The sequence below is a fragment of the Alnus glutinosa genome, chromosome 10 (assembly GCF_958979055.1).
Source record: "Alnus glutinosa chromosome 10, dhAlnGlut1.1, whole genome shotgun sequence".
Lineage (NCBI taxonomy): Eukaryota > Viridiplantae > Streptophyta > Magnoliopsida > Fagales > Betulaceae > Alnus > Alnus glutinosa.
Genome location: NC_084895.1, coordinates 17,431,274 through 17,458,433, shown reverse-complemented (window position 1 = coordinate 17,458,433; position 27,160 = coordinate 17,431,274). Strand labels below are relative to the sequence as shown.

At 34.2% G+C, this 27,160-nt stretch overlaps 1 pseudogene; it reads right to left on the bottom strand.

The window, feature by feature from the left end:
• Positions 1–12,438: 12,438 nt before the first annotated feature.
• Positions 12,439–16,421, bottom strand: LOC133880594 (protein DETOXIFICATION 24-like; annotated as a pseudogene).
• Between the last annotated feature and the right edge of the window lie 10,739 nt (positions 16,422–27,160).

The following is a 27,160-nucleotide window of genomic DNA, read 5'->3' as shown; positions in this document are numbered from 1 at the left end:
ACGAACTCTTAGACTTCACTGCTGTTCTCCGGCTGTCATCACTGTCCTCACTTTCATGAGTCACTTCTCAGCATGTCACCACTGACCACCGCTTGGCTCACCATCGGCTGACCCATTGCTAACTAACTGCCATTTGTGACCACTGTCCTCCACCGTGTATGACATCCCTCCATCAGGACGAACCATCATCACCATATCACCTCTAATTAGGCCCGGCTCAATAAATTTTGAGGCATAAGGTAACAAGTTTAAGTGAGGCAATTTTTTTATATTTAAATATTAATTAAATTACATTTATTTTTAATATTTATATTATATTTTATATATTTATTTTATTTAATATGTCAAATAGAGCACTTTTTTATATTTGTAAAATGTATTTTAAATTTTTTTTTTAATAGCTTATTAAATATAGAATGACTTATCACTTTATTCAAAGATATGAAATAATAAGATTTAAAGAACAATAAAGAGAAAAATGAAAATAAGTTATATAACATAATAACAATTGATTTGTAATATAATATAATGTGGAAAAAAGTTATTGGACATTAAAGACTCACTGATTGTGTTATTCTATCTATTATGCAAAATACAAACAATGAGAATTTATAGATATTAGACTAATTTCATGAATGTAAAAATATAGCTTTTAAAATGAATAAATAAGTGGGAATTTTCAAGGATTTATAAATTTTTTTTAGACTTTCAATTTGTAAGTACTTTTCCATGATTGAGGGCCTAAATTAGAAACTATTTACTAAATTTTTACTATATTAGTCTTAAAAGTTGTTTTGAAAATAACTTTTATTGTACAATTATTAAGTAAGAGCCTTACTTAGAGAATATGTTATTAACTTTTTGACATATTAAAGCCTTAAAATGTTTTTCCGAGCAATAATTTTTTTTAATATATATATTGTATAATTATTAGTTGAGGTCTTAGACGACCCCCTAAGTCGCCTAAAGCTCGAGTCGCCATGTTGGAGACACAACCTCATTCATAAATAAAGAGTAATTAAAGTATGGGGTATTTCTTTTCACTCTAGAAACGTGTTATATATATATATATATGTTATGAATGCATTTATGCATTTGGTGGATGACCATTTAGTTTCATCTATTGGAATTCTACATATTCATGTCATCTTTTAGAATTCTATAACATTCATGTAATACATTGATGTAGCCTTTTAATTCATGTCATATCCTTTCCTATTCCTTAACCTCCCACTATGATTCTATGTCTATAAAAGGGAGTATTGGATACTTTGTAAAACACACAATTATAGAGAAGAATCATACATAGTTCCTGAAGTACTAGTTTCATATTTACAATCTCTTTATCTTGTCTTGTTATTTTCATTAATTTTACAACACGTTATCAGCACGAAGCTCTAGCCAGTTGTTGTGTTCTTTTGATCTTTAACATCAAAAGCTATCCGTGGGATATTCTTCAATCATTGTAAGCCTCTTTAAGATTTAGTAATCTTATTATCTATTTTGTTAATTAACATTCTAACATATGCTTAGAAATTTTTATTGTTTTAAGAATCATATTAAAACATATGAATCTTATGATCCATGTGCGATTAATATGAACTAAAATGTTATCATTTTATAATGCTATGAATATTGATGTTATGAATTTTGGAAATACTATTAAGAATGAAAATCAAACATCCCAGCAGGATCGTGATAAAGCAATGAATGAAAATCAAGCATCCCTGCAGGATCGCGCTAAAGCAATAATTTTTCTTCGCCATCATCTACATGATGAATTAAATAAAAATGAGTACCTTATAATAAAAGATTCATTGACCTTGTGGAATAATTTGAGGGAGAGATACAAGTACCAGAAGACAGTTATGCTCCCAAAAAGCTCATTATTGTTGGATGCACCTGAAGTTGCACTCTTTAAAATCAGTTCACAGTTAAAACTGTGCACTTATGATGATATATACCATATTTCATGCCTCGAATGTGCTCCTGCAGCAGCAATATCGAGAGTGTAATTTTACAAGATATTCTGAACTAATATCTTGTCTTCTAGTGGCTAAGCAAAACAACGAGCTATTAATGAAAAATCACCAATCTCGTCCAACGAGTTCTACACCATTTCCTGAAGCAAATGGAACCTCATTTTGTGATAATAAAGGAAACCATTATCGTGGACGTGGACGTGGACATGGTAGAATATATATATATTATAGAGGTCAATGGGAACGTACTCATAATTCTTACAAAAGAAATGTTCATTTCCACCAGAAGTGGAACCACACTGAGGCGAAAAAATATAAAAACAAAGGTTTACAGAATAAACCTACAAAGAACTATGAAGATCGATAAATGTTACAGGTGTAATATGAAAAGACATTTGTCGCGTACCTGCTGTACGCCTAAACATCTGATCAACCTATATCAAGCATCCATAAAAGAGAAAGAAAAGTGGATTAAAATGAATTTTGTTAATCACAGTAATCTTGTAGTAATATATATATATGTTTTCATTATGTTGTCAATTTTAATTTTATTTTGTTATTTTATTTTGATTAATGAAATTTAATATTTATTTTATTATGTATGGAGGTATGGGTCATACTGATGGAATGATTAATTCCAAAATGATTGGTGAAGATTTGTGTCTAGCAGACAGTTGTACAACACACAATTCTTAGAGATAAGAAATATTTCCAATACTTAATATTAAACAAAGCTAGTGTCAATACAATATCAGGTTCATCAAACCTAATTGAAGGCTCTGGAAGAGCAAATATTATATTGCCAAAAGGAATAAAATTTTGTATTGATGATGCTTTGTATTCTTCTAAATCTAGAAGAAATTTAATCAGTTTTAAAGATATTCGTTTAAATGGTTATCATGTTGAAACCACTAATGAAGGCAGTGACGAATATCTTTATATTACTTCAATAATTTCGGGCCAGAAGCTCATATTGGAAAAACTGCCTGCTTTCTCTTCCGGGTTGTATTATACAACAATAAGAACAATTGAATCACATGTTGTGATGCACCAGAAGTGCTCTAATCCAAAAATGTTTATGCTTTGGCATGATCGTCTTGGACATCCGGGAACAATTATGATGCGTCGAATAATTGAGAACTCTCATGGGCATCCCTTAAAGAACCAGAAGATTCTTTTACAAAGTGATTATCCTTGTGCTGCATGTTCTCAAAGTAAACTTGTAATAAAACCATCCCCTTCTAAGGTAATTCTTGAATCTCCATCATTTTTACAAAGAATTCAAGGGGATATATGTGGGTCAATTCACCCTCCATGTGGGCCATTTAGATATTTTATGGTTTTAATAGATGCATCAACTAGATGGTCACATGTTTGCCTACTTTCTACTCGTAATGTTGCATTTGCTAGACTTCTTGCCCAAATAATTAGATTACGGGCACCATTCCCTGATTATCCAATTCAATCTATTCGGATGGATAATGCAGGTGAATTTACATCTCAAGCATTTTATGATTATTGCATGTCAATCGGTATTAATGTTGAGCATCTTGTTGCTCATACACACTCAAAATGGTTTAGCTGAATCGTTTATTAAACGACTTCAGTTAATTGCTCGACCTTTGCTTATGAAATCAAAACTACCTATTTCTGCTTGGGGACATGCAATATTACATGCTGCATCATTAGTTCGGATCAGACCAACATCTTACCAAAAATATTCTCCTTTACAACTTGCATTTGGTCAACCACCAAATATTTTTCATTTTCGCATTTTTGGTTTTGCTGTATATGTTCCAATTGCTCCACCTCAGCGCACTAAAATGGGACCTCAACGTAGACTTGGGATTTATATTGGTTTTGACTCTCCATCTATTATTAGATACCTTGAGCCTTTAACTGGTGATATTTTTAAAGCACGTTTTGAAGACTGTCATTTTGATGAAAATATATTCCCATCATTAGGGAAAGAAAAGTCGTTCCCAGAAGCACGACAAGAAATCACTTGGAATAATTCGACGTTATCACATTTTGATCCTCGTCCAAATCAATGTGAACTAGAAGTTCAGAGGATCATTCATTTACAGAGTATTGCAAATCAATTGCCGGATGCATTTACTGACAACAAGAAAATAATTAAGTCTCACATTCCAGCTGCTAATACTCCAGCAAAGATAGAAGTCCCTGTAGGACAATTAACTAATACAGCAGCAAATGAGTCTAAGGCACGCCTGAAGCGTGGAAGACCTATTGGTGCAAAGGATAAGATTCCCCGGAAGAGAAAAGCACAAGGAAATGAAATCGGCGCTCCTGAAGAGGCCTTACCCACAAAACAGGCAACGGAAATTGATCCATCCAAACTTTCTGTACAAAATTCTCCTGGAAAGAAATCCCCTGAAGAGGAACCTCTTGAAGAGGAATCTCCTGAAGAGTTATCCCCTGAAGAGGAACAGGTACCTGAAAATAATGAGATCTCAATAAATTATATAAGTACAGGAGAAATATTTGATAGAAATAAAATTGTTGTCGACAACATATTTTCATTTAAAGTTGCATTTGACATTACCAGAAATAATGATGATATTGAACCACAATCCGTCGAAGAATGTCGACGTAGAAATGATTGGCCAATGTGGAAGGAAGCAATTCAGGCAGAATTGAACTCACTAGCAAAACGTGAAGTATTTGGACCTGTAGTCCAAACACCAGAAGGTGTGTCGCCTGTTGGATACAAGTGGGTATTTGTACGAAAACGTAATGAGAAAAATGAAATTGTGAGATATAAAGCAAGACTTGTTGCACAAGGTTTCCTGCAGAAACCAGGTATTGATTATGAAGAAACATATTCCCCTGTAGTGGATGCAATTACATTTAGATTTTTGATTAGCTTGGTAGTTATAGAAAGTTTGGATATGCGTTTAATGGATGTGGTTACAGCATATTTATATGGATCACTTGATAATGATATATACATGAAAATTCCTGAAGGATACAAAATGCCTGAAGCATATAATTCAAAATCCCGAAGTATTTATTCTATCAAGCTACAAAGATCTTTATACGGGTTAAAGCAATCCGGACGCATGTGGTACAATCGTCTTAGTGAATATCTATTGAAAGAAGGATTTGAGAATAATCCAATTTGTCCATGCGTTTTCATTAAGAAATCAGAATCTGGATTTGCTATCATTGCAATTTATGTAGATGATTTAAATCTTGTTGGGACTTCAGAAGAGCTTACAAAAACTGCCACTTATCTAAAAAATGAGTTTGAGATGAAAGATCTTGGGAAGACAAAATTTTGTCTTGGCTTACAGATTGAACATTTTCAAAATGGAATTCTTGTTTATCAATCAACATACACAGAAAAAGTCCTGAAGCACTTTTACATGGAGAAATCTCATCCTTTGAGCACTCCAATGGTTGTTCGTTCACTTGATGTGAAAAAGGACCCTTTTTGTCCTCGAGAAGATGACGAAGAAATTCTTGGTCCTGAAGTACCATATCTTAGTGCAATTGGCGCACTCATGTATCTTGCAAATTGCACACAACCTGATATAGCATTTTCAGTTAATTTACTAGCAAGATACAGTTCTGCACCAACTCGAAGGCATTGGAATGGGGTTAAACATGTTCTACGCTATCTTCGTGGAACAACTGACATGGGATTATTTTATCCAAAAGGTTCAAATTCACAGTTAGTTGGATATGCAGATGCGGGTTTTCTTTCTGATCCGCATAAAGGTAGATCTCAAACAGGATATCTATTTACATGTGGAAGTACTGCTATTTCATGGAGATCTGTCAAGCAAACACTTGTTGCTACTTCTTCAAATCACTCAGAAATTATAGCAATTCATGAAGCAAGTCGGGAATGCATATGGCTAAGATCAGTAATTCAACACATTCGAGAAAAGTGTGGTTTATCCACAATCAAAGATAGCCCGACAATATTATATGAAGATAATGCTGCTTGTATCACACAGATCAGATGAGGATACATTAAAGGTGATAGAACAAAACATATTTCACCAAAATTCTTTTATACACATGAGCTCCAGAAGAGTGGTGATATTGATGTGAAGCAGATACGATCAAGTGACAATTTAGCAGATTTATTTACCAAAACATTACCAAATGCAACATTTAAGAAGTTGGTGAATAACATTGGAATGCACCGACTCAAGGATCTTTCATCATAAACAATTGAAGCTCTTCATCCTGATGAGGGGGAGTAAAATGATTATGCTGATTGTACTCTTTTTCCTTCGCTAAGGTTTTTCCCACTGGGTTTTCCTTTGCAAGGTTTTAATGAGGCAATCCTAAAGCATACGATGACACACAAGAATAGTGTACTCTTTTTCCTTCGCCACAGGTTTTTTCCCACTGGGTTTTCCTTGGCAAGGTTTTAACGAGGCATATTCTTAGTGTATGGTCATCCAAGGGGGAGTGTTATGAATGCATTCATGCATTTGGTGGATGACCATTTAGTTTCATCTATTGGAATTCTACACATTCATGTCATCTTTTAGAATTCCATAACATTCATGTAATACATTGATGTAGCCTTTTAATTCATGTCCTATCCTTTCCTATTTCTTAACCTCCCACTATGATTCTATGTCTATAAAAGGGAGTATTGGATACTTTGTAAAACACACAATTATAGAGAAGAATCATACATAGTTCCTGAAGAACTAGTTTCATATTTATAATCTCTTTATCTTGTCTTGTTATTTTCATTAATTTTACAACAATATATATATATACACCTTTTCTAAATAGATTGATGTTGTTGCCTTTACAAGAGAGAAAAGTGTTGTCGAATCTCCTTTTATCTAAAGAATTGACAGAGAGTACTGCAAGATGCTTTAACGGGACCAAAACAAGCGCATAAGATTGTAGACTATGCCGACACGACAAGCTTATGCGTAAACCCTTTATGTTTTAGAATGCTCCAACAGCATATGATTCCACCGGCCTTTATGGAGTCTGCGAGAATTTGCAAAAGGAAAAATGACAAGTAAATGTGTCAGCTAAACACACATACTGCACTTGTTTCAGCATGATTGTTGTGCCAAGAACTTCAAAACATTAATCACTTGATCTTTATGTGAAAATTAGTAATAGCGGAAATATGACTCTCTTTTGGTAATGTTTTGAAGAGTGTTTTTTATTTTTTATTTTAGAAAATGTTCGGAGTTGATATGAAGGCGAAACTGTTGTCGTGTCTTAAGAGTATTCTATATTTGAATTATTTGTTAATATTTTAATTTTAAGAAGAAAAAAACCGTCTGAAATAAAGTCCAGATGATTTTTTGTGGACGGTCCAGGACTTTTCGTCCAGAATTCTAGATGAATTTGCTCAAACCGTCCAAAATTAATAATTATTAATTTTTTTTTTTGGTATTATTTTCATTAATGATATAATGGTTTTATATTCATTTTAGTCCAGAATTAAAAATCTCTCTCTTTCTCTCGGTTCGCAAACCCCATTTTCAGTTCCACAATCTCTCTCTCTTTCTCTCAGTACGCAAACCGATCGGTTTCCTGCCCCTTTGATGAGCCACATTCTTTCTCAGCCTCACTCTGCACAGACAACAAATTGCAAACAATTCAAACCAATTAACTAAAACAAAATGAACAAAAATCAGAAATACCCAAATCTTTTTCACTCTCCGAACGACAATAAACAATTACTCAGAACAAATATTCAGAACCCACATCATTCAGAACAACAGTAACAAAGCAGATCTACAACAATAAACAAAGAATACTAAGAACAACATCAACCAAAGCAGATCTACAACAATATACACCGACCTGCGACAGAGAAAGAGAGAAGAAATTAGATCTGGCCGGAAATTTGTCAACCCACTCCAACCCACGCACTCCGGCCGGCGACAGAGAAAGAGAAAGAGGAAGAGAGATCCGGCACCCACGCACACCGGCCAACGACAGAGAAAGAGAGAGGAAGAGAGATCCGGCCGGAAATCCACGTACACCGGCCGAATCTCTCTCTGTCAAATCCAGAAATCACATTTTAGCTTCAAACAACCCAAATGAAAACAAAAAATTAAGAACCAAAGGCTAAATTAAGAGGGATAAAATCTACCTTAAAGAAACTACATTTTTCAGTCGGTCTCTTTCTCTCCCGGCGAATCTATCTCTCTCTCGGTCTCTCTATGATCTCCCTCTCTCTCTCTCTCGATGTTTCTGTCGAAAAAAAGAGAAAAGAACGAAGAAGAAGGAAAGACAGGAGAGAGAGAAAGAGAAAGAAAAAAATATGAACGAAGAAATAACAAATTAATAGGCAGCGTGTTTTCAGTAAATATCTCAAGTATATTACAGACGGTTTGGCAGCAAACCGTCTACAACATTTACAGACGGTTTGAGACAACTGTCTAGAAATTTATTTTCCTAGACGATTTTTTTCAACCCGCCTATAAAAATTTCAGACTGTTTGTACAAAACCATCTAAGAATATAAATTTTTAGACGGATTGATTTAAACCGTCTATAAAACTATAGACTATTTGAATAAAAACGTCTAAAAATTTACACTTACAAATGGTTTTGTACAAACCGTCTGAAATTTTATGGACGGTTTAAACCAAACCGTCCATATTAAATTTTTTACGGACGGTTTTAAAAAAACCGTCTCTAAAAATTTAGTTCATTCGTCTTTTTTTTGTAGACGTGGGTCTATATCTTTATTTTGACTTCTTTTTTTTTTTTTTACATAAATTTATTTGAGTAATGTTATATACCACGTTTTTATCCCACAATGTTGACCTGTCAGCTCGAGTATAGAGTAATGCTACATATCACCTTTGTATCCTCCCAAAATTGATGTGACTTTTAAAATCACCATTGTATTTGTGATAGACCACTATTGGATTTTGATCCAATAGTAATTTTAAGAGCCACATCAATTTTGGGGGGAGAAAAGGGAGACACAATGGTGATATGTAGCATTACTCGCCAGTACAAACTAAGCCTTATATATATATAACAAGTACTAATCTAAGGATTGGTGTGGACAACCACATCAGCATTTTGAGCTAGTCGTTGTTGAATAAAAATGTAAATTCTTGCATAACTCAATTGATTTATGTAAAACGTTTTGAGTAAAGCTACAAATTAGACTTTTATTCCACAAATATCACACAATGCTTATATGGCAATCTCAACCACTTATTGAATTAAACCTTGTTGAAAAAAAAAATTGGGAAAAGTATATATAACCTCCCTCAAACTATCACCATCAATGTCCCCATCGAACTATCAATTGTGTCAATGTCCATACATAAATTACCAAAAAGTGTTGATCTTCCCTCTAATGACAAAAATATCCTTCAAAAAAATTATTAAAATTTCAAAAACTAAAAAAAAAAATTATTAAAAACAATCCAAAATAACAAAAAAATATACAAAAATAAAATAAAAAATTAAAAACTCTATTTTCACTTTTTGTTTGGTTTGTTTGTTTTTTTTTTTCAAAAAAAAAAAAATTGTTTTTATAATTTTCAATAATTTTTTTTTCATTCGTTTTTAAAAAAAAAAAAAAAAAAATTCTGGTCTTGTTTGATAAACAATTGTGTTGTGAAATATTTGTGTGTTTTATAGTAAAAAGTGATTGATGTAATATAAAATTTGAGAATATTTTATAAAAAAGTGAAAAAATTTTGTTTTGTAATGGGTTTTCATTTAAATAGTAATAAAATATGATTGATGTGATATAAAAAGTGTAAAAAAATTAGAATGTTTTTTATTTGATTTTTTTGAGATAAGTGAAAAGAAAAAGATGGAGAGTTGATAATGGTTTGTCAAACAAGCCCTCTATCTTTTTAGTTTTTTTTTTTTTTTTTTTTTTTTTTTTTTTTTTTTTAATTTTCGTTTTTAAATTTATTTTTTCAAAAAAAAATAAAAGTTTTTTATTTTTTTTATTTATTTTGTAGTTTTAATCTTTTTGTTGGTCTTGTTGGGACACTGACAATTTCTTTTTTTTTTTTTTTTTTTTGTAATTTGAGGGGGGAACATTGACACAATTGGTAGTTTGGAGGACATTGACAATAGACTGATAGTTTGTATTGGGGTTTATGCCCAAACTCCCAATGTACTATAGACATATAAGTTTATTATGAATAAAGTTGTTATTCACTAATCTATTTTTGAGTATATCACATATATTATTTTACATGTTTAATATTATTGAATATATATTTTGCAAGTGAAATATCGTTAGATTACATTGAATATGGTCTACGGTGAGAGTAAAGAGTTATCACACAAGATCTTAGTCCATAAATCTTGTAGTCTAAAACTTATGGATAGTTCGTAGTCGGTAATGGAATTGGGCATTCCATTTGGAGGCTTCGGGTTGATATGTAGGTGTTATGCACTGAACGGACATTGGAAGTTGTTTTTCCATGAAAATATTGTCAAAAGGAAAAACTCATACTCCCAATATTACTTATGACATTGATTCTAAATCCTGAGAGGATTGTATACTCAGATGTGAAGTGTAGATCACTTTGATGCATTTATGGGTGATATCCAATTGATGGTCAAAATACTCAGTGCGTTGGGTGATCGCAATTAACATTGTGAGAAAGCTTTTCTCAAGAAGGAATCTAAGTCCTTTATTAAAATGATAAGAAATTTTTCCTTGAGGTTGATTTTGTGGTATGAATTATTCTAAGTTTCTGGCTGGAGCATTTTGGTATGAAATATAAAGTAAATGTGATAAGACTTTCATGAATACGAGAATGATATATAAAATCAGAGGACTCAAGAAAAAAGAGGTAGAAAATTAATGGCATGGAGGAATCAAAAGTCAAAATTAAGTAAATTTAAAAGATTAATTGTTTTAATAAAAAATAGATACTAGAGTGTAATTACAATTGTTTAGTAGAATCAATTGTATAATGATTGGAAGAGTCGGAACTATTTTGGGTAGTTTTTTATTTTTTCCTTTAGAGGTCCCTCATCAAGCTGATTTAATTTAACCAGATCAGGCTTTTTATTTAATAGGTTATTCGTTTCTATTTAATTAAAAATATGGTTTAAAGAGAAACTATGCGTTAGATGCAATAGGAGATTAGGCCTTGGAATAAAACCCAAGCCCAGTAGTTTGTATAGGACGCATTGGCCAAGGAGCTTATCCCTAACTCATGCGTCACATATGAAGTGGTGGAAGGCTAAGATAAATTGTCTTCAAAGGTAAGCAATTTTGCTACAGTTTTCTAGTTTTTTAAAACTAAGAACTAATATTCTTGAGTTAACTCTCGAGAATATATAAGTTTCATATTTTGAAGAGTAAATTGAGAGCCCACACTTTTGGTTTTCATCAGTCATTGTTGAGAAGATCTAAAAGTTTGTCACATGTTTTTCGTCAATTAGCAAGGAGCTTAATCTTCCCCATATAGCAAAGGATGTCGAGTATGTTTTGGTTAGGCTAAGCTTTAGTCTGTCGTTTGTAATTGTACATCATTTGGTTGTGCACATAAACACTTTCGATGTATATGGCATTGTATCGCTGGGAAACTTTTGTATAACAATTCTTTTGTATGTAACATTTATAATGTTTATGTTTTAAAAATGTAGATTCTTACGTCAGCTTTGTGTATGTTATGTAATGTTATTGTATAGATGTTTCTGCTACGATGTTATGATCTATGGTGTGATATACTCATGTTATGAGATACTATTAGGTATGTCCATGTTATTGTGATGATTGGGTTCAAAAACGAAGTATGTATTGAACTGCATCGTCACATTTCACGTAATCCTGATGCACTAGCTACATCTATACTTCATCATGATGTTATTCTATCATTGAAGTGAGAATGTCACTTTATCTCTACTTTTGGTTTGCAAAACTTATTTTAAACTAATGAGTTCAACTTGTGATAACACTTTACTCTCGTACTCATTAATTCATAAAATTATGCTTATATCTTTCTATCGGTAAAATATGTGTTGTTTTATAGTTGGTAACGGTTTCAAAATGATTCGGTATGAACTCATCAGAATCTTCTTCGTGGATAACACTGAGATGGTAGAGTACATACACACTCACGAGCAAGAAGAAATGGGTTTGTATACGCGTGGTATTGTACCTTATGTTGAGTAGGCGGGACTTATGATGGATTTAGTTATTTTGTATTTGCTTTCATGACTTAAGACGATGATTTTATATTTGGTTTGTAATATTTTCCTTTCAACTTAATGATCCGTTTTACACCAGCCAAAACTGATGTGATATGATTAGTGGCTAACTGACTATTTCCTTGTATGATAAGTGTTAAGTTTTTTGTTGTATGCTATTTCCTTGTACAAATTTTTCCTGTATTTCCATTTCGTTCGAATGAGAATAAGATAATCTGTTGGAGAATCAATTACTAGTTAATTTTCTTCCAGACCTTACAACAAGAAGGCTCCAAAAACGTAGATTGATTTGCTAATGCAGTTACAAAAACTTGTTCATAGTACGGATAGCTGGGATGAAAACATCAAGATTTTAACAACTCCTTAGCTCTTTCGACCGAACAGATGACTTTAATGGGTTCAATCTTATCTCGAATTACCCTGCACCTAATTAAGAATTATCACTTAAGGCCGTGGTTTCCATCAAACACAAAATTGAGAGAACGAAAAATACTATTGTTCATCCATAAATCTTCCCTTAGCAAAATTTCCATTAGATTCATGGGGAGGATTCAAGAGCCACCTATTCAGGCGTTCCGATGCTTTCTTCACCTAGATAAAAAGATCAATAAAAACTGTCATTAAATGTATTATCGTCCTAAATGACATTTCTATTATACAAAACCATTGACATTGATGGTACGTATATGAAATTTGTAATCATTGTAATTTACCTGTTCATTCCAATCAGTCTTAAAGGTAATATAGCCAAGCACGAGTGATTGCATCATGACACCAATGATCATTCCAATCCATAGTCCCTAACAAGTTTATTAAGAGGAATAATTAGAAGAACTAAGGCATATCTTCCTCCTCCTGGATAGTGAAATATCACGGACAATATTGCCATACCATTGAAATGACCAAATTACATTGTAAGTACTTTGTTAAGCCACTATTTGTCCCAAAATTTAACCTGATAAGGAAAGGAAAAATTTAATCTCTTACGTGTGGGTTCAAACATCTTCTTAATAAGTAAGACCCAACACATGAAATATTTAATTAAAATAAGAGGTGAATTGATGTCAAGACCTTTAGTTCTAATATTATGTAATATGCACACAGTTGTCTCAAAAACTTAAACCAAATGACACTAGTAAATTTTGCTGTTTAATTAATATTCTAAAGACTTTCACAGAAATCTATTTACTCATGGGACGTCGGTTCTCATTTATAGTACACTAGTAGCCCAAGAATTATTTAGTGATATCTCAATTCGCATTGATAAAATCCCATCTTATATATGAAACTAGCTTATTTTTCATAAAAAGTGGAAGACTCAAATGAGAACTGTTGGTTAATTATTTTACATAAACCAGCCGTGATTAACCAACAATTCCCATTAGAATGTTACACTTTATGAAAACTAATTTCAAGGGTTAGTTCAAGTGGTAAATTACTCAGTTTTAGTGTCTCATATATGATGCATCACGTCTAAAGTTTGATCTCGTTAAGTGCAAACACAAAAGCTAAAACTTTATCTGACCATATAGAGGGACCGAGTGCATTGCATGCACAGCATCCCAAAAATCTAGTTGGGGCGCAGTCTGACACCCGGTTTAAAAAAAATAAAAAACGCCTTACCTTGATTCCTAGATCGGCCACGTATCCAAGAAGTACTCCTACTGGCACACCAATCAGAAAATAGCAACCTATGTTGATATATGCAACCATGCTTTGGCGACCAGCACCTACAGCCACGCCTGCAAAACACAAGTTACAGAATAAGAAAAATAGATAGAAATCTTCAACCAAAGAAGCTTCCATGTCATGATCATATTATGAAATCAAAAACATGCATGCCTGACAGAACTGGCTGGACACTGTTGAGCAAGACTGACAAGCTAAGGAGGAAAGAGAGGTCTGAAACAGCTTCTGCAACTTCCTCGTCACTTGTGAACAAGTAGCCGATTTTACCACCAAAAACAAGGCACAGAATCCAGAAGACCACTCCAAGACATACTGATATGCTGGTGACAACTTTAACACCAAACTTTGCAGCTTCGGCATCTCCTTCCCCTAATTCATTCGAAACCCGGACGCTAGGCAAAGGAAATTAATGATCATAATCCATCAATTTAAGCAAATTTAACTAATAATTAAACCAGGAAAATGGGTAATAAGAGCCATATAATATATACCTGGCAGCAGTTAGGAAGCCAACGGAAACCATAAAATCCCAAGCTATGATATTGAGGCTACAACGTCAATTCAATTTAGGAGATTAATTACTGGTGGATCAAAATCCAAACCATAAAGGCGAAATGATGATGTGCCCTTACCAGATGGAAAAGGCAGATATTGCAACTGTGGCGTTTTTCAGGTATCCTGCCAGTAAGACTAAAACAGCATTGTACCATAACTCTAAGCTGTTGAAAAAAAAAAAAGAAAAAAAAAAAGAAAAAAAAGAAAGAAACATGAAAAAGAGAGGATACGGTGAATCTTAAACTACTGAAGACTTTGAAAATGTGTTCTCATGCTAATAAGTGTGTACCATCCTATTATCTTTAAGCTTTTTAGAACAAAATGTCAAAAAAATGATTTAAAGTGATTTTTATCAAACGGGCCCATTTTTAAGCTCATCGCATACGTGAAGAAAAAAGACTTACCAAAGCATCACACCCGAGGAAATTGAGAGCTTCAATACTGGTAATAAATCATGAAAAGCAGCTACTGAGAAACCGCACCATGTGTTGGGGCACCAACCTCCAAAGACATACACGAACATTCCAATTAACACCAACCAATACGATATGATCATCGCACCCATTGCTCCAGAAATCCCCAAGCTCAATTTGCTCACGAAAATCCATGACAAGAGAACATGGAGCGCAAAAGAGAGAGCAGACAGCCAACCGACAATTGGGTTCTTGAGCTGCGTTTGTAAGTACTTTTGGATGCTGAAGGCAAAGGGAAAATAGTAGACAACAGGAATGAACCAAAAAGAGATATATCCAGCAATTTCTGCGACGTCATCTTCCTCGCCGAGTAGCTTGAAGATGGGTGTTGAGAAGATGAAGACGGGGAGCAAGATTGTTGCAATAGCAATGTTGATGATCCATGACCTTTGCAAGTAGATTCCCATCATGCGGTATTGCTTTGCTCCGAATGCTTGCCCACATAGAGTCTCAGTGGCACTTGACATGCCCAGCTACAACATCAAAATTAAATTGAAAAAGAATAAGTGTTACACATTTCTCCAAATGATTTCCATAAATGCATGTTCAATATTTTTAAGAATGTTTCTCCGAGTCTGGTTAAATCATCATTTATTTCAAAAATTTAAACTTATGAATATATAAGTTTAATCATTTAATTTATATTTTAATACTCTTTCTCATGTGTGAGTATAAACTCTCCTTCAACAAATGAGGTCCAGTACTTAAAATATTTAATTAAAATATGAAGATAATGATGGAGATGATGTTTGAATTAAGGACTTAGGCTCTCACAACATGTAAAGAATATCACTGTATATTGAATCACATATAATACTGTATAGAAAGAGCCTATATATATGTATATATAGGTGAATAATGCAAATACACCACCCACCAGTAACCAGTATGGAACGATATACAATTTATAATATATAACCTACCATGACTTATTCTATATGTATATGAGTTAAGAATAAAGGATCCCACTATTCTTTTATTTATATATTGACACGTGTTAGTATGTGATTAAAGGGTGTTAAAGTTTTTTGGTAACCGACCTAACTTCGATCATATGCTGATTTATGACAACAAATTGTATAATAATTATTAAAAAAGAAAAAAAAAAGAAAAAGAAAAAAAAGGATAAGGCTAATTAAATACTGTTAAAAAAAATCAATATATGTGCAGTAGTCGATCTTTTCAAAAGGTTATCAATTAAAGACTACACTGATACTAGAAAAGAAAAAGTAATTTATTAAACTTATAAGCTTTCCAAATATCATAAAATAAATAAATAAATAATAAATTATATTAGTAAGATAAAGATTCTTACAATTATCCCATTAACAAATCGGACAGTAATGATTTGTATGAGTGCATAAGCCGCAAGCTCCACTTCACCAATATGTCCTATAAATGCCTGTGTCACCACAAACATTCCAAATTGAGTAACCCTTGCTACCATTGCAGGAAATGCTACCTTGGATGTTTTTTTTCATTTCCACCCATATCCTCCTTGACAGACTACTAATATCTTTTGGGGCTGATCCAAGTAATCTCTCGTCCATCCTACTAATCCTGTAAAAAAATATATATATATTATACCAAAATATATATTTAGATTATGGTCTTTGAGTTGAATTAAAGTTATTGCTCATTTGACTGCGGATTGAGATTCACAGCAATTACTTGCTCAAATTGCTAGGGACCTACATGCTAAAATAAATTTTTGTTTGCCCTATCGTTTATTTGATCTAGCAGGTGGGGATCTCATATGAACTCTTCCATATTAGCTGCCTAAATTGCGACCTGCTCAAATAAATTTTGGGCTACCCGATCAATTATTCGGAAATGTGGGTTTTATATAGATTCTGTCCATTAAGGACCCAAATTACTAACTTTTAGACAACTAATTACTATGAATCCTAATCCATCAAAAGCAAGTCACGGCACCATTTTTATCTAATGCGGTTCTTTTTCAAGAAAATGTTGACGGAAAATAGATTGGATTACATTGTATAACTCAGACAATGTATAAGTAAGAGCTAATTAATGTTAATACTTCAGGAAAATTAGAATTACGTTGAGGCTTGGGCTTCAACCCGCCTGATCCCCCAAAGCCTCAACGCGTTTCTCAATTTTTTATTTATTAATTTTTTTTAAAAAAAAATATATCTTTGTAACTCTTTTAAAATCAAAATTTTACCACTTCAAAAATTTTCCTTTTAATTCTGTCCCCACGCCTAAAATTTTAGTTCTGCCCCTGACATTCTTATAAATCATGCATGTATAAAGTCTAATTAAAATGATGACTCTTATCCTTCTTATGCCAATGTGGCTTTTAAAATATCACTGAATTTGAGATGATTATTTTTAGATTTTGATTCAATGATAATTTTAACATCATATGACATTTCAAAGGATACAAAAAAGACAAGTCTTCCTTCTAACCTTACTCATAAGGTAATGGCTAAGTAAAAAAAAGTATCAAATTATTCATCCAAAAAAAATCGAGAAAGTAAAAGTATCAAATCCTAGTGAACTCCAGCTAGATACCAATCATTATGCTCTAGAATTGAAGTATATACTAAAACTAGCCTGTGCTCATATATAGAAGCATTTTAATTATTAAAGCTTTTATGGGTTTCTTAAAGGTATTGTTCCACCATATCCAAAGCTGCCCAAAGACACATTTGAGGCGAAAAAAGTACATGAGCTATAAGGGACTTGGGGTTGGGATACAAGAAGATCCCGACATGTCACAATGGATGTATATTGTTTTAGAAGGACAACAAAAAGTTAGAAAAATGTACAAAATGCGATGCGTGAAAGTGGAAGCAAACTATGAGTGTGGATGATGATTCATCACAAAAATTAGAAACAAAACCGATAAATGTATTGCAATGGTTTCCTTTAATACTAAGGTTGCAAAGGTTGTTTATGTCATAGAATACCGTTTCACGCATAAAATGTCACGTTAATAAGCCTACAAATGATGGGGTACTAAGGCATCCGGCCGATGGTGAAGCTTGGAAGATATTTGATGAGAGGTACTCAAAATTTTGCTTTTGACCCATGCAATGTCAGGCCTGGCTTAGCGTTAGATGGATTTAATTCTTTCCGAAATATGAGCAATGCTCACAGTATTTGGCTGGTAATGTTGGTATCGTACAACATACGTCCTTGGATGAGCATAAGACAATCTTCTATTATGTTATCTGTGATTATCCCAGGCCCAAGTTCAACTAAAAGGAAGATAGATATCTACTAAGAGCCCCTATCATCCGAACTAAAGGAATTATGAGATATCGAAGTACGAACTTATGATGTAACCTCAAAACGTTACTTCATGATGCGTGCGGCCTTGATATGAATAATAAATGATATTTCTCCATATGGTGATTTATTTGGGTGGAGTAGGAAAGGGCGTTGGAAGTCAATGTTGTATAGGTAATACCCGGTCTTAATGATTAAAAATGGGAAGGGGGGGGGGGGGGGGGGGGAAATTGCGATCAGTCTTCATTTTCTTTTACCTTTTCTAGAGTACCTCTCATTGAATCGAACTCTGGAATTAGAGGAAATTTTTGAAGGACCCTTAACAAATAAATCCTTAGGCTGATTATCACTACATTTTTCATTCAATTCTGTCTTTAACTCAATAGAATTTAAAACATACTTAACATTTACTAAGGAGATGATACCTCAACTGAAGAACATTAAATTACTGAACTTATCAAAGAAATTCGACAGTGAACACAATAAAATCAGGGCTTTATCCTCATCATCAACTTTAGTATCAATATTTTTCATATCCATAATAGTTTTGTTAAATTTATCAAGAGGATCACAAAGAGGCATACATTCTTTCATCTTGAGGGAATATATTTGTTGCTTTAGATACAATCATTTAGCAAGGGACTTCTTCATGTACAAACTTTCAAGCTTAATTACCCCAACAATCAGCGGTCGTTTTTCATCGACGGCTTCTCTCAAAACTCCTTTAGAAAGAGTACAAATTCTAACATGGGCTTTTTCTTCAAGTTTTGCAATCTCTTCCTTTGATTATATATGTTGATAGCGCATCACCATCCAGAATCAATCTTTGTTGAGCCTTGTTGTCACAACAACGCATGCATTTTCATGCATCCAAGGCCAAAACTATTATGACCATCATTTTTTTCCGTAGTCATCCCGCAAAAAAAAAAAAAATCCCAAACTCTGTTGCTAATGTTTTTGCAACAAATTAATTTTCGGATCACAAAGGAATAAAAAAAGAAGTGAATAAAATAAGTCAATCGCGCATAATACCAAGATTTACATGCCCACATCCAACATCCATATATAGGTAGAGATGATTAGAATAAAATTTCATTATCAAAAGATGGAAGTACAAAGAGTATTGATGTGCAAATTATAATACTCGCAAGCGCACGAATCTTTTGCAATATAGTGTATGTGCAAGTGCGAGGTCGATCCCACAGGGAATTGCGTTGCAAAAATTAATCTCTATTCAAACTAATCCTATTTTAACCTAGTTCCAAATTTAGGGTTTTTGTTAAAAGAAAGTATAAACGAAAATAACGAAAATAAAGGGGTTTAGGGTTTTGGAATTCACACTCACCAAATCATATCAACCTAATCTCATGCTCATCACACTTATTCAAGGTTGTCACTTATAAATCTTAGGTATGCTCTACATTGCTTCAAAATTCATTTAGATCATCCTATGATTCCGTTCATAGCACAAATCACAAAGAGTACCAATTGAAATCCAAACATCCAATGTATCATTCAATCACAATGGATATCTTCATTCTAACCGATAAAACAATGTATTAGTCAAACGGCGCACAATGAATGTCCAATGTTTTGATAGATGAAAAACCAAGCAACCGATTTAATGAAACTTATTCCACATCATCACTTGTATCCGGAAACCACAAGAGATATCAAAACATCATTTCAAGAAAACCGAAGTAGAGCAATGAGAAATCAAATCCATAAACTCAAATAGCATGAACAAGCACAAAAACTCGGTTTCTCTTCAATGGTGAGGTTTCATCCTCAACCCCAAACGAAAATATTAGCTACACATGATAAAATAACTACAACTTAAAACATTAAAAGCATAAAAATCAAAGAGTTGCAAAAGGAAAGAAATAAGCTACAAGAAGAAGATAAGCAAGAAGTTATATACAAAGAGGCTCATGCCTCTTCTTCCTTTCTTCTTCATTTTCAGCCTTGGTCTCATTTTATAGCCAAGTTTGTGTGGAATGGGTGAGTGGGTGTATGAGTGGAGAGATGAGTGGTGAGTGTTTTATGGAATGGGTGGTGAGTGTTTTATGGAATGAGTGGTGAGTGTTTTATGGAATGAGTGGTGAGTGTTTTATGGAATGATGTTGAGTGGAAAAAAAAAGTGATTAAGTGGCTGAGAATGTGGAGAAAAACGAGTATTGGCTCTAGCTTTGGGGAGACAAGGGATGAAGCAAAAGAAAAATAATAAGAGAGATGGTTCCGGATTTTCGGGATGATCCGACGACTGAAATTCAAACAGCCATATCTTTTTCCACGCATCTCCGAATTGGCTGAAAATTGTTGCGTTGGAAAGCTGACATCTTGAACTTCAATTTAGACCTAAGAAACTCCCAAAACAGATATCTTTTGGTCCTGTTATGATCAGTCTAAATGTACTGGTCTGCTGCATCCGAATTTCCTTGTATTTTGCTTGAATTGTATCATTTCTCTCTTATTGTCCTACAAAATATAAAAACACTAAAACTAACCAAAGCATTAGAAAATAACAAAGCTAAAGGTTTAACTAATGTAAATTAAGGGGTCCAAATACACAATATTTGGTACTCATCAAATACCCCCAAACTTACATTTTGCTAGTCCCTTAGCAAAACAAAATGAAAAAATCAAAGCATGAAACATAAATCCTCTTTCGTGGGAGACACGATTGCATTTAGCATATGCAACAAGCCTTTTAAACCCCTAGGACTCCCTAGTGGACGAGTGAAGTCTCGTGAGGGTTTGCCAGAAATGATACCCACAAACATTCAAACACTACGTTGTCAACGAGAAAAAGTTTTACCCAGACCATGGTTCATACGTCATTGGCATGCTTAAAAAGACAAACCCCATCATAAACATCAACAGGGGATCCAATCATCAAATCACTCATAAATGGACAGTTAAGACATCACATTTCCTCAAAAGTGTAGAGTGAAATCAACATGCAATTATGAGGTTTCATTTTAATCTCAAGATAAGTACTTCAAAAATCATTGGAATCCCTATCAAATGAAACAACCAAGGCAAGATATGCAAATTGTTTTATTTTATTTATATATATATATATATATTTTGTTTTGTTTTTTTTTTTTTTTTTTTTTTGTTTTTTGTTTTTTGTTTTTTTTTTTTTTTTTTAATATGTTAGCTGTGCAATGCTCGGCTCCCTTAAGCTTTCTAATTGACCCATGTAACGAGTGTTGGGCCAGTGGCTCCCAAACCAAATGGTCTTAGGGCACTAGATGTAGAAACATCCCTAAGGGCTTAATTACTCAAGTCAAAAAGGCTACGAAGCCAAACTAGCCATACAATTAACCAAATTGAAATTCTCACCTTTTGACGCGAACACTCAATGCTTAGTGAGGCAAGAGGCCCGGTTACTCAGTGAAAAACTCAAAATGATCTTTTTTTTTTCTTTTTTTAAATATATATATATATCTTGCAAGCCAAGGCTATTTATCAATAAGTCATCCAACAACTCTCAAAATACACAATTTAGCACAAATTCATACCCCACAAATTACATGCTAACGTGCTCGTGATAGTTCAACTCAAGTGAAATCTTACTAGCCCAAAAATAAGTCAAAAGACTCAGATTCCTAAAGACATGATGTGTTCAAAAACTTAAGCAAGCCGATGAAATGCAAACCACCGCTATGGCTTAACTCAAACTTGACAACATAATTTTTTTTTTTTTTTTTTTTTTTTTAGAACAACTAAAAATAACTAAACAAACAGAAAAAATAAACAAACAAACAAATGGAATAAACAAACAAACAAATGGACAAAGTGCTTTTCCATACCCCCAAACTTGAATTACACATTGTCCGCAATGTGTAGTGTAGAAATACATTACCAGAAGTAAGGAAACATCGAGGTGTGAAAGGTCAAGGCGTCCCCCAAACTTAAACACCAAAACACCTGTCAACAAAAACTAACAGCAACATTTCTCATAGACACAAGCATCAAAATGTTAGTTGCTGTTAGAAATAAAAGTAAAATGAAAAGAAATAAAAATGAAAGAAATCAACTATACAAAAAAAAGTAAAAGGGAAAAGAAAATTTACAGCGCCTTCTCAGGTGGCCAACTTGCTTGCTTCGCAGGATCTTCGTAGCGCCATTTTTTTTTTTTTTATTATTATTACAGTCCATAAATAAATAAAAAATAAAGAAAATAAAAATAAAAATAAAAAAATAAAAATATAATTATTGTCTTACAAAACGAAGTACTTCTAAGAAAACATAAATAAAAATAAAAAATAAAGAAAATAAAAATATAATTATTGTCTTACAAAACGAAGTACTTTTAAGAAAACATAAACTTGCGAATCGGACCTTTCCTGCAACATCCCCAGAGTATGCTTATACCTGACTAAGTTTCTGGGCGGAAAACCCTGAGGTTTTGGACTACACGCAAGAGGTCCTGGTGTTGCTCTTGGAGACGATTGGTATTTTGCTCCAACTCAGCATACCTCTTCTCCAAGTCTTTCGCATATGAATCTACCACCTTCTTCAGCTTTTTATTTTCTTGCTGTAGGACCCGATTCCTACGCCTAAAGTCCATGTACATTCGCTGCAAAGCCAAAATTTGAGCTTTTAGCGCTTGAACTTCATTCCCTCGAACTTGCAGACGTCGAGCCATGTTTGTAACTAAAGAAGCACTCTGAATACTGAAAGCCAAAGAGTCATTGATGGCTTGAGCATCAGTCCTATCCGCCAATAACTTATTATCTCGAGGAGTTATGATGCCCTGAGCCATGGATGCGGCTGCTGCATCATTCAGCATTACAGAGTCATTGGTCATGAGAGGACCTTTTTGCGTTAAGAATAATGGACGCCAAATCTCGGGTTGTACTACTGGCGTAGCATTCAGATCAAGATTATTTTGGGAAGAGGAAGAAGCCATTTTTCTGGAAAACTTAGGAAACGATGATATTCCTCAAAGAATCTGAAGGAGAGAAAGATAGAAATGAAGCGGTGATTCGAAATATTTGAAGGGAAGGAAAGAGAACTTAATCACTGGGCGAGACGCGGTTTAATCAACGTCATTCTGAGCACAGCCTCCACTATCACTAGTAGACAGCCGCCCACGAATCACGAGTTCTCTTCTTTTTGAGTGCAGCCTCCATTATCACTAGTAGACAGCCGCCCTCGAATCACGAGTTCTCTTCTTTTTGAGCGCAGCCTCCATTATCACTAGTAGACAGCCGCCCTCGAATCACGAGTTCTCTTCTTTTTGAGTTTTCACCCTTTTCACCTTCTCGAATTCCGAATTTACCCAATGACTTTTCCGGATTCATCGCCGCACTTTCCGCAACTAGCAGTCGTAGAGGGGCATCCCGAGAATGAGCTGGATGAGCGTTCCGAGAAAGGGATGGAGATATTACGATTCACTGTCGGCACCACTTGCACCGTCCCCTCTCAAATTTTCTCTATAAATTTACTCGTCTTCTCTCTGGCAAAGCACACCTATGAGCTCTCAACCCTTCACACTTCGAGAGCCAAATCTCTCTTCTTATCTGAACTCATCATCGCTTCTTGGAAGGGAAGATGTAGTTCATAACCAATTTCAAAGTTTAAAGTTGGGAAAAATGCAGCATCACAACCAGATTCATAGACAACGAAGCAAGACTATTCTTGATCATACTATCCAGAAGCAAGATTATTCTTGATCATGCAAGACCTTCTCTTCCGTCTTGTCAACCTGGACGCTCTTCACATCTATCCTCAATCCGGTGATGGCGATCTATGACAGAAGAGAGAGAGCACTACGATATGAGTACCGCGCTCATATCCTTTCCGGATTGCTTGCCTCGCCTTCTTTGCTTTCTTCACATTCCCCACCTTCCTCTCCTTCGAGGCTTCCATGTTTTCATTTAGCAAGCTTTCCATGGTTCAAGTGGGTTGAAACTGTAAGGGTAGTTGGTTGGAGCAAGTGTCCTACCACTAGGTGAAACATGTTGTACAGAAGAATCACAATAATTATCAAAATAAGAATCCATGCTTCACTTACACCCTATAGCAAGAAGTTATCCCACCAAAGATATGAACCAAATTTTTTTTATTTTTTTTTTTATTTTTTTTTATTTTTTTGAAAAAATTAAAAATAAACTAACAAACAAAAACAGACAACAAAATAAGGTAAAACAGAAACAAAATATTTAACAAAAATAATAAAAAAAAAAACAATTGTGCAAAAAGGTAAAAGAAAATTTACAGCGCCTTCCCCGATCATGTGGATGTCCAACCAATCCCTTCCACCCTTTCTTCTTAAAGAATTGATGTCCCTCGAGAGAAATGTTTCGCCATCTTATGTAGCTAACTTGCTTGCTTCGAAGGATCTTTGTAGGACGATGGTTCCTAGATTTGCGCGGTTGTGTGCATAGATCCTTGACAGTTTTGGCATAAGATGGCTCTTTGAGACATGTAAGAATTAAAGCTTGGGGCTCATGAAATGTCTCAAGAGGGATGGTGATGAAGGAATGAGCTTCAGTACTCATTCCGTATTCGGATGTATTTGGATTGGGCGGGGGCGCTGCTTGCTCCGGGTGCTCCTCTCTTCCTTCCCCTCTGATGCTATCCACAGTTTCTTCATTCTCCAATAAAGTGATGGCAGGGACATGCTCATGATCAGAATGGCTAGCATCATCCTCATCAATCATGTAGTGCCCTTGAGCCATCTGCTGAATTTGAAGCTCTTCTTCCTCGAGTCTGTTAAACTCAGCAACCAGATATTCGAACTGTCCTTCTATCCTGGCAATCGCCTGAGTGTTTTCCATGGTAGCATTCTTCACGTCACTAATAGCCTGCTTCACTTCATTAATAGATTGGGTGTTAACCAATGTGGCATTCTTCATTTCATTAATGGTTTGGCTTGAAAACTGCATGAAGGCCTTGAGAGTGTCTTCTAATGATGACTGTGGTGTCGGTTGATTGAAGGATGAAGGATGGGAAGATTGGGTATCGAACTGCGAATATTCGGGATAGTGCAGTTCCTGAAATTGGGGAGCATGATTTCCCATGGCTTGAGCATGCCACGAGAAATCAGGATGATTGCTCCAGTCCGGGTTGTAAAAATTGGAATTTGAATTGAACCCCGGGCTAGAGAAATTTCTGTTCATTTGCTCATATGAAAAATTATAGAATTGTCCCCAAGAGGGACAATTATTGGTACAATGATGAGGATCAGAGCAAAGTGAACATGGTTCATATGGGTGATAATTCATGTTTTACAATCACTTCCTACCAAAAATATGAACCCTTTTTTTTTTTTTTTTAAAGAAATTGCAAGTGGGGCAGACAGAATTCTCTAAGAACCCAGGTTCGTTCCCAGGAAAGTGAGGGGGGTCACACCGGACACACTTAAATCCCAAGACTTTCCTAGCCAGAACTTGCCTCGACACTTAGATAGCGCCGTAAGACCACACTAGCAAAATATACTTTTCTTTTTTTTTTTTTTTCTTTTTTTTTTGAAGATTAAAAGAAAAAAAAAAATAGCACAAACAAAATAAATAAAAAATAAAATAAAATTGAAGACTAACACGAATGCATAAAACAACCAAAGATACCAGAAAGGCAAGAATTAAAACTTACAAATTTGGACCAAAAAATAATTTTTTGGCAAGAATTTCTGCTACTGAACTACTCCAGGTAACACCTCCAGTGTTGGTTCGATCGATCGACTTCGCAAAATTCCGCACAACCTGAAATAACAATAAAACAGAAAACCTTGCTTTTTTTTTTTTTTTTTTTTTTTTTTGGGTTAGATAATAAAACAAAAACAAATAAAAATAAAAAGAAACAAAAATTGGAAGAAGAAAAAGAAAACAAAAATCTACCTAAACTAGTAGAAAAATAAAATCAATTCAAACAAAAATCAATTTCCACAAACAAAACAATTCCCCGGCAACGGCGCCAAAAACTTGATGTGCAAATTATAATACTCGCAAGCGCACGAATCTTTTGCAATATAGTGTATGTGCAAGTGCGAGGTCGATCCCACAGGGAATTGCGTTGCAAAAATTAATCTCTATTCAAACTAATCCTATTTTAACCTAGTTCCAAATTTAGGGTTTTTGTTAAAAGAAAGTATAAACGAAAATAACGAAAATAAAGGGGTTTAGGGTTTTGGAATTCACACTCACCAAATCATATCAACCTAATCTCATGCTCATCACACTTATTCAAGGTTGTCACTTATAAATCTTAGGTATGCTCTACATTGCTTCAAAATTCATTTAGATCATCCTATGATTCCGTTCATAGCACAAATCACAAAGAGTACCAATTGAAATCCAAACATCCAATGTATCATTCAATCACAATGGATATCTTCATTCTAACCGATAAAACAATGTATTAGTCAAACGGCGCACAATGAATGTCCAATGTTTTGATAGATGAAAAACCAAGCAACCGATTTAATGAAACTTATTCCACATCATCACTTGTATCCGGAAACCACAAGAGATATCAAAACATCATTTCAAGAAAACCGAAGTAGAGCAATGAGAAATCAAATCCATAAACTCAAATAGCATGAACAAGCACAAAAACTCGGTTTCTCTTCAATGGTGAGGTTTCATCCTCAACCCCAAACGAAAATATTAGCTACACATGATAAAATAACTACAACTTAAAACATTAAAAGCATAAAAATCAAAGAGTTGCAAAAGGAAAGAAATAAGCTACAAGAAGAAGATAAGCAAGAAGTTATATACAAAGAGGCTCATGCCTCTTCTTCCTTTCTTCTTCATTTTCAGCCTTGGTCTCATTTTATAGCCAAGTTTGTGTGGAATGGGTGAGTGGGTGTATGAGTGGAGAGATGAGTGGTGAGTGTTTTATGGAATGGGTGGTGAGTGTTTTATGGAATGAGTGGTGAGTGTTTTATGGAATGAGTGGTGAGTGTTTTATGGAATGATGTTGAGTGGAAAAAAAAAGTGATTAAGTGGCTGAGAATGTGGAGAAAAACGAGTATTGGCTCTAGCTTTGGGGAGACAAGGGATGAAGCAAAAGA